Source organism: Leucopleurus acutus (assembly GCF_964270905.1).
Source record: "Leucopleurus acutus genome assembly, chromosome: 15".
NCBI lineage: Eukaryota > Metazoa > Chordata > Mammalia > Artiodactyla > Delphinidae > Leucopleurus > Leucopleurus acutus.
Window position 1 is genome coordinate 48,223,450 of NC_139157.1, and position 17,368 is coordinate 48,240,817.

The following is a 17,368-nucleotide window of genomic DNA, read 5'->3' on the forward strand; positions in this document are numbered from 1 at the left end:
GAAAGTTAAAGCTCACAAAGATTTATTCTCCGAAAGGCCACAAAGCTGGTTAGTAGGGTGCTGGCTCAAGGTCAGCGTGCTGAAGATTCATTCATTAAATACACCCAATTTATTGATTCATCAATGATGGTAGAAAGAACTAGGAATTGGAAAAACCAGCAAACCATCAAGATGAATAAGACAACCAGGCTAGGGGTTCAAAGACCAGATTCTAGTCTCAGCTCCTTGACACACACACCTCCCTGCCTGAAATACACTCCTGCCATCCTGTACCCCATTTATTTATTTATTCCAACTCTTACTAGGTAATACAACTTTTCTGAATTCTCCAAGTCTTCTACAATGTTAGTGTATTACTTCTATGATTGGAAAAAAAAGTATTTGTTTCACTTTATGCTTATATAATGTATACTATATACCAGGCAAAGTTCTAAGTGTTTTTTTAAATATTAACTCATTTAACCCTCATAACAGCCCTATGAGGAAGGCATCATTAGGATCCCCCTTTTACCTAAGGAAACCAAGGAATAGAGAAATTAATTTGCCCAAGATTACATAGCTAGTAAGTAACCTAGCCAGGATTCAAACACAAGCAGGTGGATCCTGCTCTTAACTGCTATACATTGTTACCTGTCTATTAAAAATCAGATTATCCTGAAAAACAAAACAGAACAAACCGGACTATCCTGGTGGGAAAAAGCTACTCTATTATCCTAGAGGACTCAAACAAAGCAGAGGTGGGCAGGTGGCAGCATGGATGATGGCTAAATGGAGCTCAAGTCTAGGGTCCAGGGATGGGGGTACACTAACAGAAAGAGAGGTACCTCGTTAACAGCAGCAGCAAACAAGAGTGGCCTTTCTGCCTGATAAGACTGCAGCCTCCCTGAGGGCAGATGTAATGCCTACCAGACCACAAGGCAGCTCTACACATGCACATCAGGATGCCTGGTGCTGGGAGTAAATCAACCAGGGCACCCAAAAAAGGTAAAGGCCACCCAAAAAAGAACAGCCTGGGGAAAGATGCTTCCTTCCAGGCACTATTCATATGTAAACATCAAGGAAATGGCCACATGTCAGTGACAGGTTCACTGAAGACTGTCACATAAACAAGTTTCCATACTACAGAAGAAAGCCTGTACGTGAATTTAACAGGAAGATCTGCTCCCCTGGAAATCTCACTGTGCTGACTCCACTGCGGTGCATTTCATCCAGAACGCATTCCCCTGACCTATATATCAATATATATGCTCCAGTACCAACGTTTGGCTCACATTTTTGTTGTGATAGAAGTAGGGGGCAAAGCTTTAGGGCATACAAAGAGATGCTTTAAAGTAAACTACGTATTTTGATACAGTGATGTGTCTCATAATTAAATATTCCACTTCATCACTCAAATGTAGGCTTCCTTAATTTAAAGTGTGATGGCCTGAACTTAACATAAAACCTGATTTTGGAATTCTAGTTTATATAAATTATTTTCTCTCAACCAGATGGAATCCAATGTGCCAAAGCCAAAAAAAAAAAAAAAAAGAAAGAAAGAAAATAAAATTCAAAGTAATTATGAAGGCGAAAAGAGGAAACAAGTGTCTCTATCAACTGTCTCAGGCCTTCTCCAAACAGGTTTAACAGGATTTATACTTTGTCCCATTGTTTTTCCCTTACCTCTTGTCACGTCCAGAAGCCCAAGAGAAAGGGCAATTTGGGTAGGGGAGCTATCAGTAAACATTCTGAACATAGGACTCCATCCTCAGAGTGTTTGGATTTAGATCATGGAGGACTTGAGTGCCAAGTGGTTAGTCTGTAGTTATACAAATCTGAAACTTAAAAATCACTTTGAATTAAACTAAATTTAAATATAGAATAACAGCTTTATCACTAAAATCGTATTTGTCAAGGATGTACTTTGTTCTTCCACTCTGATAAAACTGGTTTTATAAACAATAAGTAACTATTAAAGCCACTGAAAAGAGCAAAATATTGATAATTCTGACAGACTCTGATGCACTGCCTACTGGCTAAAGCTTTACCCTCAAAGTACCATATCAGGTAGGGATTGTTTTTTCCTCTTTTCCAACACTGAACTCAACCATATTGTAAGTTTCACATGGTTCCAAATCACTGTATTTTTCCATTTCCACCTGGCTTTCTTGGAAGCCTGACAGACTGCATGGAAAGATGAAGGCTTTCCAAGGTCCAAACGTACAGCTGCTCCTTCCAAGGCCAGCTCTAAAACTGACGTGGCTGCCTCGTAGGCATCACCCCAATCAATTATTAATGCCTTGTAGCCTTTACACATTCCACTCTTTTCCTTTTCACGGGAGAGGCTTAACTTAAAAACCCATTATAACATATGTTAAATGAAAAATTAATATGCTATAACTATGTACAAACTATACACAAATAAACACAAGAACTGGAAGTGAATGTGAAAAACTAAAAGCAGTTAATCTGCTGGGGTAAAGATTTTTCTTGATTTATAAAATACTATTATTATTATATTGTTTGTGCAATAAAAAAACCACTAAAGAGGTAAAAATCACAATCTGTCACTGGTTAAGCACCCTTCTATAAGGGACAACACATCCTCTTTGAAGAAAGAGAGGTATTGGTTCTCTCCTCAATAAATAGCCTTTCTTAAAAGATTGCACTTCATGTGTATACAGGTGGAACTATTCAGACTAGAGAGGTGTATTATATGGTCCATGGAATGAACGTCTATATGCCTTCTTAAAACCAACTGGTATTGTCTTGATCAGCTAGCCTTTTTCCAATAGAAGAGTGCCACCCCCGACTTCTTACCAGACCACTAAATAACCAATTAGTAACCGATAAATATATAAAAGTGTGAAAAAGTGATTAAGAGCATAGTCTCTAGTCTAGAGTTAAGCATGGGTTTGAGCCCTGGCTTCACTGACCCACTCTGCGACCACAAGCAGATTAATTAAACTCTCTATGCCTCATTTTCCTCAAAAGTGGAAAGATATCACCTACCTTGCAAGGTTTAAGGATTAGTAGAATAATGTAGGTAAAAAAATGTATAACTAGTTCTCAGTAAGCACTCAGTAAATGTTAGCTAATATCATATTATATATAATTATTATAATGTTAATTGATAATTATCATAGCTAAACTGATGAAATGATTCAAAGAAACAAACTTCCAAGGGACTAGAACCCTGTTCTGAGAAGATAACACAAGAGTATCCCTGCCCCTTTTGGCCTCGGCGGAGATGAGAAAAGATAATGACAGAGTCTCAGGCCAAGAGCCAAGGAGGCAGCATCAGGGGTGTGCTGCCTGAATTCACAGGGAACCTGGGAGAGAAGTGGTCCAGCCCATGCAGGCTCACTTAGGCCACCTCAAGGAGCCAGTTTAAACAGCATCCCTCATCTCTGTGCACAACAGAATCTTGCTTTTCCCTTCACTCCTCTACTTCCTAATCTCTATTTTGTACCCAGTGTTCAGAAATAGCCTCTTTACCCTTTTCTCCCACTCTGTCTCCACCTTCCGTGCTCTTTACATAAATTGTTAGAGAAGCTGATAACAAGAACCGTGTCACTGGAGAGCTGACTCTGTGAGAATACATGATAAACAGCATCCCTTATCAGATAAGGCGTACACCAGCAGGAACACTGTGCAGTGCTGAAACTGCTAATCTGCTGTACACTAGTCTCATGACACAGAAGACTGCTAGCTACAGGAAGAAATAAATGTTTCATCCATACCTTTGTTTGTTTCACAGCACCTGGCCTGGGCTTGTCCCCAACTGGACACATCTCTTGCCTGCTCAAAACCCCACACTTAGAAGAAAATCAAGCTCTTTACCCTGGCCCCTCCACCTCTCTACACTGGACAACGTCTTTCTGTTCTGTGCCACCCTCATCCTGCCTCTCAGCCTTTGAATTTCTGTCTTCCCCCTCCTGGAAGGCTATTTCCCCAGATCTTCACATGGCTATGGCCACTCGGGTCTCAGATTAAACGGCACTTTCTCCAACAGGACTTCCCAACTAAGAATGCCCCTTTCAAGAATTGTCCCATTACTTTCCTCAAAGTCCCTGCCACTCCATGAACTTCATATTGACTCATTTACCATTTCTACCACTAAAATGTAACTTCGATTAGAGTAAGGACCCTATCTGTCTAGTTCACCACTGTGTCCCTGATCTCTAGCCTAGTGACTAGCACATAGAAAAGGGCTCTTGATTTTTGTGGAGTTAATAAATAAAAGAGTGATAACCTCTGAAGATGATAATGCTACCTAATAACTATTGTTTGCCTCCACTGTTCTAAATACTTTGTACTCATTATCTCATTTAAACACTCAGACAACATTACAAGGTTTCTCATTTTACGTATTAGAATACCAAGGCTTAGAGAGACTAACTTGCTGTAAGGTCACTCAGACAGTAATTGGCAGAGCCAGGATTCTGGTCTGATTCATAAAAGAATATATAAGAATATAAGAATAGGGGTTTCCCTGGTGGCTCAGTGGTTAAGAATCCACCTGCCAATGCAGTGGACATGGCTTCGAGCCCTGGTCTGGGAAGATCCCACATGCCACGGCACACCTAAGCCCATGTGCCACAACTACTGAGCCTGCATTCTAGAGCCTGCGAGCCACAACTACCGAAGCCCATATGCCTAGAGCCCCGTGCTCCGCAACAAGAGAAGACACCGCAATGAAAAGATCACGCATCACAACGAACAGTAGCCCCCGCTCACCGCAACTAGAGAAAGCCCGTGTGCAGCAACAAAGACCCAATGCAGTGAAATAAAATAAATAAATTTAAAATATATATATATAAGAATATAAAAATGTATATTCTTAGCCATGGTGCTATACTATCTCCAAGTCAGATTTCTTCATTTGTAATATGAAAATAACCATGTCATTTCACATGACTTAACATGTTTATTATGAGGAACAAATATATAAGAACAGATTGGAAAATATAAAGTGCTATACAGATATATTACAATATCCTAAAATAGTCATGAACTGCCTAGGATACATCTAACTAGGTCAAAAAGAAACTCGGTAAGCAATAAAATTCTTTAATCTCACACTTCATCTCTGGCACAACTGTCAGCAGTGGCATGAATCTGACACTCCTAGATATATTTCAGCATAATTCAATGCATGTTCTACCCACCTACCCTTCTGCTGCTACTGCATAACTATGAAGTATGGGAAGAAGCCAACCAAAGGATTGATGTTAAAAAGAGGACCTATAAATACCAAGAAAATACTCCTGGTGAAGTCAGCTTCACCTTTATAACCAAACACCAGCAAACTGGTTCCTCATTCATCATGTAGGAAAACATGAGATAATTGGAACAGTCTTCAAAATCTTAAGTATCGGGCTTCCCTGGTGGCGCAGTGGTTGACAGTCCGCCTGCTGATGCAGGGGACGCAGGTTCGTGCCCCAGTCCAGGAAGATCCCACATGCCGCAGAGCGGCTGGGCCTGTGAGCCATGGCCGCTGAGCCTGCGCGTCCGGAGCCTGTGCTCCGCAACGGGAGAGGCCACAACAGGGAGAGGCCCGCGTACCGCAAAAAAAAAAAAAAAAAAAAATCTTAAGTATCTCTGATTCTAGGACTTTAAGATAATTCTCACTAAAGTAAGTGGTTCTCAACTGCAAATCTAAAAATAAGGCACTATTGATTATAATTCTAACATTTATGACAAATCTGATATAAACGTATGCCATAAAATGTACATGTGCCTGTGTCTGAACAAAGCCACTAATGATTCAAGTTACAACTGCCATGCGTGTCTTCGCTAAGAATGTATCATGTAAGTCAATCAGTACAGAGAAGAAGAAGGAACGTGGAGTTTGGAGTCCAAAGGTCTAGGTTTGTGTCGTAGGGTGTGCAGGTACCTCCTGTTTGATCTAGTCAATCTGAGCCTCAGTTTCCTCAACTGCACAGTGAGGATGATGATAATGATGATGACAATAATAATACCACCACCATCCTACATGTTGGTCAAGTTAGGATTAAGGGTCTTATTTATGCAAAAATATACCAGAGAGCATAAAGCAGTAAACAGACTTTACATTTTTTATACAGAAATTGGCAATTCTAACAGCAAATATCCAGTATAAATAAAAACTTTTATTGATATTCAGGAATGAAGAGAGTTGTAGTATATCTTATTTAACCATAGAAATATCCAAGTAATACACTCCCTTATTCAGACTGTCTAGAAAACTTAACAGAGGCAAAAAGATCTCAAGGGCTATTTGATGAGACATCGAGAGAGTAGTTTTTTGGCAAACTCGTCAAGTCAGATACTTTTTCAATGAATATTAATCTTAACGTCTTACTGTGTGTCCTGGTTTTCCAGAATATGTCTTTCCAGAAATTTTAAGGGAGGTAAGTGAAAACCACTCCATGCCCATATACATTTATCAAAACATACAACCAATTCTACAAAGGCTCACCCCAAACTACTTCCATTAGCCCTGGAGATGAACTAATAATCTGTAACTTAATAACACTGCTTTTAAGGTCGATAATGTGAGCTTTAGTGCGGTTATAGAAACAGAAGGATCTTTGGATTAAAATAAGTCTCTGCAGATTTCATGATCTATTTAGATCTAGTTGAGGAATTTAGAAACAAAACTAAAGACTAATTCAGAGTTAAAATTATTTTTATTAATAAAATTTAAGGGCTTCCCTGGTGGCACAGTGGTTGAGAATCTGCCTGCTAATGCAGGGGACACGGGTTCGGGTCCTGGTCTGGGAGGATCCCACATGCCACAGAGCAACTAGGCCTGTGAGCCACAACTACTGAGCCTGTGCATCTGGAGCCTGTGCTCCGTAACAAGAGAGGCCGTGATAGTGAGAGGCCCGCGCACCGCGATGAAGAGTGGCCCCCACTTGCCACAACTAGAGAAAGTCCTCGCACAGAAACAAAGACCCAACACAGCAAAAATAAATTAATTAATAAACTCCTACCCCCAACATCTAAAAATAAAATAAAATTTAAGATATTTTAACAAAATACTTTTCTAACTATATTTCATCTTCCCAGTATAGCAGTACTAAGGTTAAAGTATGATTATCGCTAATGAATTGTGCTATTTAGCCATCAGCACTTATGAAACCAAGTGCCCCTAAAACTGAGTTCCCTTACCAAGTTTATAACTACTCTCTCTATCCAAAACTTTATTCTCTTTCTTGTCCCCTCTGAACTCAGTCCTGTGCTAACTGAACACTAATCAACCAGAGTCCGATGACTAAGGTTGCTGTTGTAGATAACATCGTTAATGTACTAAAATTGCTGTTGTCGATATTATCATTAAAGTACAAACTCTGGTTGTCTCTCCAGGACCAGGTGAGCTCAAAGACCACCTGGCAAGAGATTTGTAAACCGGAGACATCCTGACTCCGAAACCACAATTGAGAAACGTCACAGAGATGTCACAAGACGATGAGGAACCCCAGCTTCTCTGTTCTTCCCCTTTGAAACATCCCCAACTCTAAGACCATGAAGAAGCAGATCTGAGGCTTGTCTCACACTCCCTTGCTTGGCGCCCTGCACTAAGCCCTTACTTTGCTACAGACACCCGCTGTCAGAGTTTGGCTTTCTGTGCCACGGGCACATGAGCACACTTACAATTCAAAGTCTTACTAATTAACAGTGAGGAAAATTTCCAGATACTGCACAATGAACTGAACTCTGACAGTTATTAATGGATGAAACTGCAGAGGTAGGAAAAACAGTTGATAAGCAGAGTTTATAAACATTTGTTTTTCCTATAGAAAGTCTGTAAGGAACATTTCCTACTTCATGTCTTCAGAGATTTATTTTTACATCATACTAAAGATCACACTAAAAATTATCACTCTCTGCCACTCCCACTCAATAACCTAAGCCAGAATAAAGTTGTAGGGATTCAACAAAGGAAAAGCACTCTATTGGGGAAATTGAAAAACTTTTAAAGTGTCTTTTTTTTTTTCAAGCTGTAAGTACAAAAGTCTATTTCTCAGCCATCAACCAACCCTGAATAATTAGGTTCAGAATGAGCAGATAAAAGGCCCTAACTTAAGAGCTGAAAGCATAGGGCCCTCTGTATTTCTATGGCCAATCCCACCACCCAAAGTTTACTTACTTCATGGCAACTACAAAGCCCACTGCTAATCAAGAACCCCTCCATCTTATGTCTGAGGATGAGATCACCCTGGACTTAGACCAATTTTCTCTTAGGACCTCAGGGTGTTTGGTTTGCCCTAATGCTTCCTGTCAGTGTGTCCCAGAGTAGAGCCCTGGAGCCTATGGCTTTTTCCCACCTCTGACCGGCTAACTTTCCTGCTTCTTCTCATCCAGTCCTGACTCCCAACTCTGGGCCTTCTTGGAGATTTAAAAAGGAAAAAAAGGGAGGAGGTGGGATTTAAGCCAGTGTCTCTCTGACGGTAACATAACAGAAACTGTACTGCTCTTTTTCTGATGAATGAATGTTGGTGCCTCCTTTCGGGAGGGCATTTAGGTGAGAAAGGACCCTTCGAGCTGAGGGTCACAGAAGTTAGTATGAAGAAGGACAAAAACAAATCCAGCACCCCAGGGAAACGATCTCTGATGAGGAGCTCCGATTCCTATTTGCCCCTTAGACCTACATCAGAATATTTAGGAACTTTTACTGGTTGTTAGTCTATTGGAATACAACAGAATCAGACGAAGTTACTGCCAACTCCTGATTCTGGGGTTCAAACAGTGAACCAAGTAACCGAGGGGCAGTGAGCCTCAGCCAGTAGGTCTCCCTGATTTAATCCTCACTGAATTAGACACCGAGGAAGGAGACCGTCAGACACAGATCCTTCTCCAGAGGGAGCAACAGTCTCAGAGCAACACTAACACATACCTGAGCGTGGGCATGAATTACACAAGTGAATAAATAATTGATCCAGAGGCTGAAAGGGAAAGGACTCTATTACACTGTAGTAATCTGACGAGACTTCTTTGAAGAAGAAGAGATAAAAATCCAGAAGCAAAGTTGTGGAACCAGGCAGAGATCAGCCTGCTAGGATGGGGACAGGTGGGAGGAATGGGCTAGAGTCCGAAGAAACGCCTGAAGATAAAAACACACACATGGGGAGTAATAAGATCCAGCTCACACCAGCTCCAAGATCATGCTGATCTTTTCAGAAGGAAAGTTAATATGCAACATGTGAGTAAAAGGCAAAGGTGAAAATATTATGCCACGAACAGGTGAGGCAATGTTTATTTTCTAAATGAAATGATTCTCAGTGATGAAGAACTGGGAGTAGATAAAATACCAACAGCAGTATCTAGTCATTATGCTCAGCACCCCTCTCCCAGGAGATGGGCAATGGTCAGCAACTGAGGGTGAATCCAACCCAGCAAACAGCCTAAAAAGAACCCACCAATTCCCTCTGGGAAGCAGAAGCTGTGCTGAGTGTGCTAAGAACTTGACAAGAACCGGGCAACAAGAGCTCTCACCTAAACCAGGTGTTATATCTGCATACAAGAGCTGCACCTGAATGATCTCAATCAGAGCAGAGTGAGGCAAAAGGCCAGAGTTCCTCCCCAGCCAGCCACTGTGGAGAAGGGAGTTCTCACTGGTGCACAGTCCAACAAGCATTAAAGTTTCTCTTGCCTGGAAAATCAGTGACCCAGTCCAGCCAGGATCGCACCTCCTTTCTGACAGCATATTGGGTTCCATCTTTAAAATCCCAAATCATCTCCTTTCTCTATGCAACTGAAGTGGGTTTCTAGGGAATACCAAGAAGCAGACTAGACTAAAGCAAAGGGGCAGAGTCAGGTCCAGGTTTAGGACATATAAGAGCAAGACACGAGAGGCTGTCAATGAGGGGAATGCATGAGCGAAGGGCCGTATCTATCAAGGCCAAGAGACTCACAAGCAACTGTAAGGGCAAGCCATGGTCAAAAAGCCCATGGGCTCCCAAAGTGAGAAACCAGCACGTTGACAGGCACAGGGACAGGGGGACAGGAAGGAAACTTAGTTTGGAGCAGAAATCATTCCTGGCATTACATGCTCACGTAAAAACCACCTGCTTAGTATAGTAAAGATGTGTTCCTGTAGAATTTACTATATACAGTGGGAATATAGTAAATTCAGGGGAATTACTCTTCTGACCAAAAAGCTTCACAGGTCCGTTTCATCACACATTAGATTTCACGTTTGTATGATCCAACTTGAAGAGAGCTTACCTTTCTATCTGAAACAAATCAACAGAGGCCACTGAAACTGTGCAGTCACAGTAAAGAAAAATAAAAAGTTTTAATGATAAAATTCATGCTAATAACTATCTTTATGCTGTGCAATGCCAGGCTTAAATGCAAATATAAGAATGTTTAACTCATATGTAGAATCACTGAAATTACACAATTTACATGTCACAGCCCATCCCCAGAAGGTACCTGGAGCTCGCCAGAAGAGACCACTTCAAGCCAGGCTCAAGAAAGTTGGAAGGAAGAAGAGAAGGTGCTATGTGCATGCAGCCAAAGCAACAGCATTCCTCTGGGCACAAGGGTTCTCATGGAAAGAGCGTGGACTCTCAGGGGCGGGTGGGGAAGCAGGGCAGTGTTGCAAGCATACGCTCAGGCCTGATGGCTGCTGGCTTTTCTCTTCTGACCACCAACCAGACCATGGCTGCGGGGAAATAGAGCCAGGTGTCTCTCCTGCCCATTGGCCAGTCACTGCAATCCATGCTAAGGGACACCCAAGGGGTTTTAAACCTCCACACCTGGACAGAGTAGACACCTGGATTGGGGGCGAGCTAGAGGCGGACACACCAAACGTGTCAACGTGCTGCCAGCCTGGGGCGGGGTTGGCTGTCACCCACAACGCTGCGAGACGTAGGCACCTGACCCCAACTCTCCCCGAACTTGTACCCAGGCCCCAGCAGGAGGTGGAGGATGACAGCAGAACATGGGCCTCCTCCTCCCCAACATGAGCCAGTCAGCACCCCAGGTGAAGGGTAGCAGTGGACATGGCCGCTGGCTGGAAGGGGAAGCAGAACAGGGCCTAGGGATATGGAAAGGTAGAACTGCACATGAGCCAAGGCCCCAAACCTCCAGCACAGGCTCCACTGTCCCACTGGACCTCATTTATAAAATAAGATCGAATATAAAATTATCAAGAATTTCAAGATGCTGACAGCAAAACATTAAACCAAGCACAGAACCCTTCTGAGCACAGAGCCCTTTGGGACTGCACAGGCCACATGTCCAGGAAGCCAGCCCTGCCTGATTCCCTGCTATAACATGAAAAAAAATTTTAAAGGAGGCTAGTCTGTAGCTTTCCACGAAGTTTCCTTAAACTACGCTTTAAATGGAAATGGAATAACAACACAATTTCTCTAAAAAATATGTTCGTCCAAATACAATGAAATCTTGATAATGCTGGTGCCAAAGAATTAAACTAATCCGGGCCTGCAGGGTAATTAGACTGCTTCAGCTCCTCCAACAGAGTGAGGGAAGCATGTGTGTCATTCTGTTTGCCAGGTTATTATTTGACCCGTGACTCATTTAAACTGGAGGTTTAAGAAGATGGTCGTATTGTATACACAAAATCACTTGGCAATAAACATTCCAAATACACTTTGAATAAATAAATAAATGAATAGAAATAATTGATTAAACACTTTATATTTTTTCCATTAGGAAAACAAAACTCCCACTTGCCTCATATCCACACACACACACACACACACACACACACAATTTAAAAATTATTCCCCATGGGCTTCCCTGGTGGCGCAGTGGTTGAGAGTCCGCCTGCCGATGCAGGGGACACGGGTTCGTGCCCCGGTCCGGGAAGATCCCACATGCCGCGGAGCGGCTGGGCCCGTGAGCCATGGCTGCTGAGCCTGCGCGTCCAGAGCCTGTGCTCCGCAATGGGAGAGGCCACGGCAGTGAGAGGCCCGCGTACCGCAAAAAAAAAAAAAAATTATTCCTCACAAGATAAGCTGTGTTTCAGAGTGGCTCAGATTATACCAGAAGTTCTAAAGAGTAAAAATAACCCTGACATCTTAAGATAGATTTTGTCAAATCAATTCTTCCTTTTTCTTTTTTTTTTTGGCCATGCTGCACAGCATGCAGGATCCCAGTTCCCTCGACCAGGGATCCAACCCGCGCCCCCTGCATTGGAAGCTCGGAGTCTTTAACCACTGGACCGCCAGGGAAGTCCCACCAATTCTTAAAAAAAAAAAAAAATTAACCATTCTGCAGTGATTGCAACAACTCTAATATCTTCTTCAAATACTAATAATCATCACTATGATATGATGGCCATCCTCTTTCCAAAAAGGCTGTCAAGTGAACTGCAGTACCTGTTGGCACACAGCATAAGTTAAAGTTACCAAGATCAGTGCTTAAAATGGTTCATGGATGGGTGCTGGTCCATCAGCTACTTATTACCAGTTCACAACAAGATAACTAAAGAAACTGAGAGTGTTTAGAAATGTTTATAGCAATTTGAAAGGGGAGTTTTATGTCTGATAGGTTTACAATATAAAATACAAATCCGGGGCTTCCCTGGTGGTGCAGTGGTTGAGAATCTGCCTGCCAATGCAGGGGACACGGGTTCGAGCCCTGGTCTGGGAAGATCCCACATGCCGCGGAGCAACTGGGCCCGTGAGCCACAATTACTGAGCCTGTGCGTCTGGAGCCTGTGCTCCGCAACGAGAGGCCACGATAGTGAGAGGCCCGCGCACCGCGATGAAGAGTGGCCCCCGCTTGCCACAACTAGAGAAAGCCCTCGCACGGAAATGAAAACCCAACACAGCCATAAATAAATAAATAAAGCAAACTGTCAACAAGTAAAAATAAACACTATTATAAAAAAAAATACAAATCCAACATTATATGTTGCTTTTTTTTCCTTTTTTAGTAATTTTGGACTGGAGATATACACACAATAACAGATTCCTATTGGCATTTTACTTTACTTCCATTTAAGGTATGAAATTTATACGGTATAGAAACTCAGCTCTTTTTTTTTTTTTTTTTCCTGCGGTACGCGGGCCTCTCACTGTTGTGACCTCTCCCGTTGCGGAGCACAGGCTCTAGACGCGCAGGCTCAGCGGCCATGGCTCACGGGCCCAGCCGCTCCACGGCATGTGGGATCTTCCCGGACCGGGGCACTAACCCGTGTCCCCTGCATCGGCAGGTGGACTCTCAACCACTGCGCCACCAGGGAAGCCCCTGTGTAGAAACTCTTAAGTGCAGAAAAACATATTGAAAATGCAAACGCTGCCAGAGTTATCTGGCCCTAAATTAAACTAAGTTAAATCTGTAAAACAGTGACATGTAGGAAAACTAACATGTCTCAACTCTAATCTCTGGTGCAGGGGCCCATTTTTGTGTACTTATGTATACTTTAAAACAATGTTAATGAGCACATTTCACACTGGTATTATGCCAGTGATTATAAGTAGACCCAGAGCAAAATGTCTTGATTATTTTTCCAAGAATCTGAGAAAGTATTACACAGAGGAAAAGGAGAAATGGAAGAAATGCTTCATGAAACCCAAACTAGAGATGTTGGAAGAACAATGTCAGCATCTTTCTCTGAATGTCAGTGTGATTCTGCAATATGAAAACGTGCAAATCAGCATTTATAGAGACAGATGCAAGCAATACAGTTGTGACCATATTTTTAATATTTCTAAATATTTTAAGTTAATTTCTATGATGGATGTTCCCCTTAATACTACTTAATGATTTAAACCAGCTACATATTTAAAAACTGCCCCTATGGGACTTCCCTGGTGGTCCAGTGGTTAAGACTTCACCTTCCAATGCAGGTGGCGTGGGTTCGATCCCTGGTAGGGGAGCTAAGATCCCACATGCCTCAGGAACAAAAAACCAAAACATAAAACAGAAGCAATATTGTAATAAATTCAATAAAGACTTTAAACATGGTCCACATAAAAAAAAATCTAAAAAAAACTGCCCCTAATCAGCTTTAAAAGAAATTCCTTTATCATGGAAATTATGAATGTGGATACATAAAATATTTGAAGGAAGACATCCAAAATAATAAAAATAAAGACCAGAAATCCTACCAGTACCATGGTTTCCAAACTAGTAAGGTTATGGAGTTCTTTTGTAGTGTTCTTTAGTTTCCAAAATTCCAAGTCCTAGATAAGGCCTGGATACGATCAAGTTTCAGACAACTTTAAATATATTCACCATAACTGTTTTTCATTTTTTTCTGAGAGCCAGAGTTAACAACCCATGGCACAGTGGGGTTAACAGCAATTATTTAAGTCCAAAATAAATGCATCCTATTTTATTTGGCTTACTCACTCCTTATACTAAGAGGTGAAAATCTGCCTCTTCCTTTCTTATATTAGGATATCTACTGATATCTAAGCACACCTGTGTATTTGATTATAAAATCTAAATATAATACAAAATATTCCTGCCAGTACTTCATGACTTCAAAATGTCCCGAATGCAAACAAACAGCAACAATTTTTAAAACACTGTAGGGGACTTCCCTGGTGGTCCAGTGGGTAAGACTCTGTGCTTCCAAACCAGGTTCGATCCCTGGTCAGGGAACTAGATCCCACAGGTTGCAACTAAAGATCCCACGTGCCACAACTAAGACCCAACACAGCCTAAATAAATAAATAAATATTTTTTTTAAAAAAACAAAAACACCATAAAGACAAAAAACAAATGACAAACTGGGAAAAATATTTGCAGCTCATATCACTGACAAATGGCTGAGCTTCTCAATAAATTAGGAATTCCTACAAATCAATAAAAAAGCCAACATCCCAGGAGAAAAACAAAGGATATAAGGGACAGTTTAGAAGAAGGAAATACAAATAAGTGACTCTCTGAACACAAAAGATCCTCAACCTTATCCATAATTATTATTAAAATTACCCACGTAAGATACCATAATGATTACCAATTACAATTTTCCATAATATAATTTTACCCAGAATAAGAGAAACGTGTTATAATGAAATGCCACTCTTTTTCTAACACACTGTCAAAAGCTGTTAACTAATTGTGTTAGTGCAATTGAGGGTAAATTGTGCATTCTCATATACTACTTTCGGGAATGTATAGTGGCACCACCTCTATGGAGACAATATGGTAATTTTTGTTAAAATTATAAATACATACCAAAAAGCATATTATTGGGTCAAATGATGAAATTAAATTCAGATGGCATATATTAGAGAAATATATTGTATCTATGTTCAATTTATTGAAGTTAATAATTTGTGGTTATATAAGAGGATAGCCTTATTTTGAGAAAATACACATTGAAGCATTTAAAAGAAAAGGACAATAATATATTCAACTTATACTTAAATGGCTCAGAAAAAATGTTTCCTAGAATACATGTATGTATATGTAAATGCACACACACAGACACAGCACGATAGAGAGTAGAGAGCAAATGATAAAGCAAATGGAGTAAAATGTTAGGAGATGATAAAGGGTTTTCAGCAATTCTTTATACTATTCTTATTCTTGCAACTTTATTGTTAAATAACATTTTTAAAAGTGTGGAAAAATGCACATACCCTTTGACCCATAACTTTCCCTTTTAGGATATAAAACCATTTGTCAATTCTTGCTACAGACGATGAAAAAGAATGAAGCATCTCTATGTGGTCTGACTGGGCCCATCTCTAAAATATATAATTTACTTTAGAAAGCAACATTGAGTATTTACTACTTTTACCCTGTTTACTTCCAATTAGAATCTAAGGGGACCTATCTGTGTGTCGGTGATTTTTCTTTTTTTTGGCTGCACTGCACAGCACGTGGGATCTTAATTCCCTGACCAGGGATCAAACCCATGCCCCCTGCATTGGGAGCGCAGAGTCTTAACCAGGGAAGTCCCTGTGTGTCAGTAATATTAAGTTCAATCCTCTTTTCAGAACTCCTGGGCTGATTTAGCCCAGATGATAAGGTCTGTTCAGAAGATGTGGCACATGGTTACCAAGGACAGATAGCCCACTCAGTCCCCTTGATCTTGGCTTCGCTGAACCACACTTGCCTTCAGAGTCACAGCAAAGTCCCACCCCCATCTTCTTCAGCAGGACATCTGTTACTGTGCTTGCCTTTGGTCCCAGTCCTGTTTTGATGATTCTCTTTCCCTGGTTTCGTCCTCCTGGGGCCCTGTAGTACCTTCTGGGTGGGGATGAAGACATTTCCTTAGTCAGATCTGAACCAGCTTCTCTAGTTGTGTGGGGCAGGAGAGGAAAGTAAAATTATGTGCTCAGTTATACCTATTCTCAACTGCTTTGAGCCCTTCACAGCTTCCTTCCTAGTGGTCCACTTCAGCAAAACCACCTGGGCTAAATCATCTATGGGTGCCACACAGGACTGAGTGAATGAATAAAAAGAGGTGTAAGGCTACCACAACTTTCATGAAATTCACTTTCCAGGTTGTACTTTGCCTTTTACTGTTTGCATCGGTTTTTCAATTATAATTAATTTCCTAAAAATAGAGTAGATTGTCAACAAGAAGCCCTACAAGGCCAATGGTCTGAATGATAAAGTTCGTCTGTAAATGTTTCACCTTGAGGCAGCAAGATGCATTTACTTTATATTTTACATTTCTTCAATGACATTGCATATTTTTTCGTGTTATATTGTATTTCTTCTTTGGTGAGTTGTCTGTTGATGTTCTTTACCTATTTTTGTTTTGGAGTGGTAGTCTTCGTAAAAACTATAAGTTAAGATAATAATGACATCATATCCAATGTTCTGTCCATCCTGAAAAAATGGCCCCTAAAATGTCAATAATTTGGTTCTGCTCTCTCTCCCTTTCCCTCCTTCTTTCCTTGTGGTACAGTAGAAAGGGCACTAAATTTGGAGGCCTAAAACGCAGGTTCATTGCTGAGTCCCTGGGATTTATCTACTTACATATAAAGTGAAGGGGCTGGATTAACTGGTCAGCAAGGCCTTAGATGTCTAAAATTCTTTAGTCTTTTTCTATTCCCTCCCCAATCATCACCAGCCTCATTCTACCTCTGATGGTAAGATGACTTAACTGTGAGTTAATTACAGGACTTTTTTTTCGTAGCCATAAATCACTGGTGATGTAAAAATCAAAGGAAGAAGTACAGAGAAAAGAAATGGTCCTTCATGCCCTCAGAAGTTTCAGTTTCTTTGTAAATGATAAAATTAGTTAAGAGTCTACCATCTCAGGGTCAGACTTTGGCTCTGTTGAGGATGTTAATGGCATTATTGCAAACAAATAGCTTCAAAGCAAATAACCAAATATTAACTAAAGCAGACACAGTCCAAAATTTTGGTTTATTTGGTAGTGCAAATGAAAAGGCTAGTCACATCAGCTCTGATCCTCCCACTTCTTGTACCAATCCTCTTCAATATTCTGATT

General features: G+C 41.0%; 1 protein-coding gene across 1 annotated transcript in view; it reads right to left on the minus strand.

Annotated features, from left to right (window-relative positions):
* SLC16A10 (solute carrier family 16 member 10) overlaps nt 1-17,368 on the minus strand; it is a 138,240-nt gene that overhangs the window by 92,215 nt on the left and 28,657 nt on the right.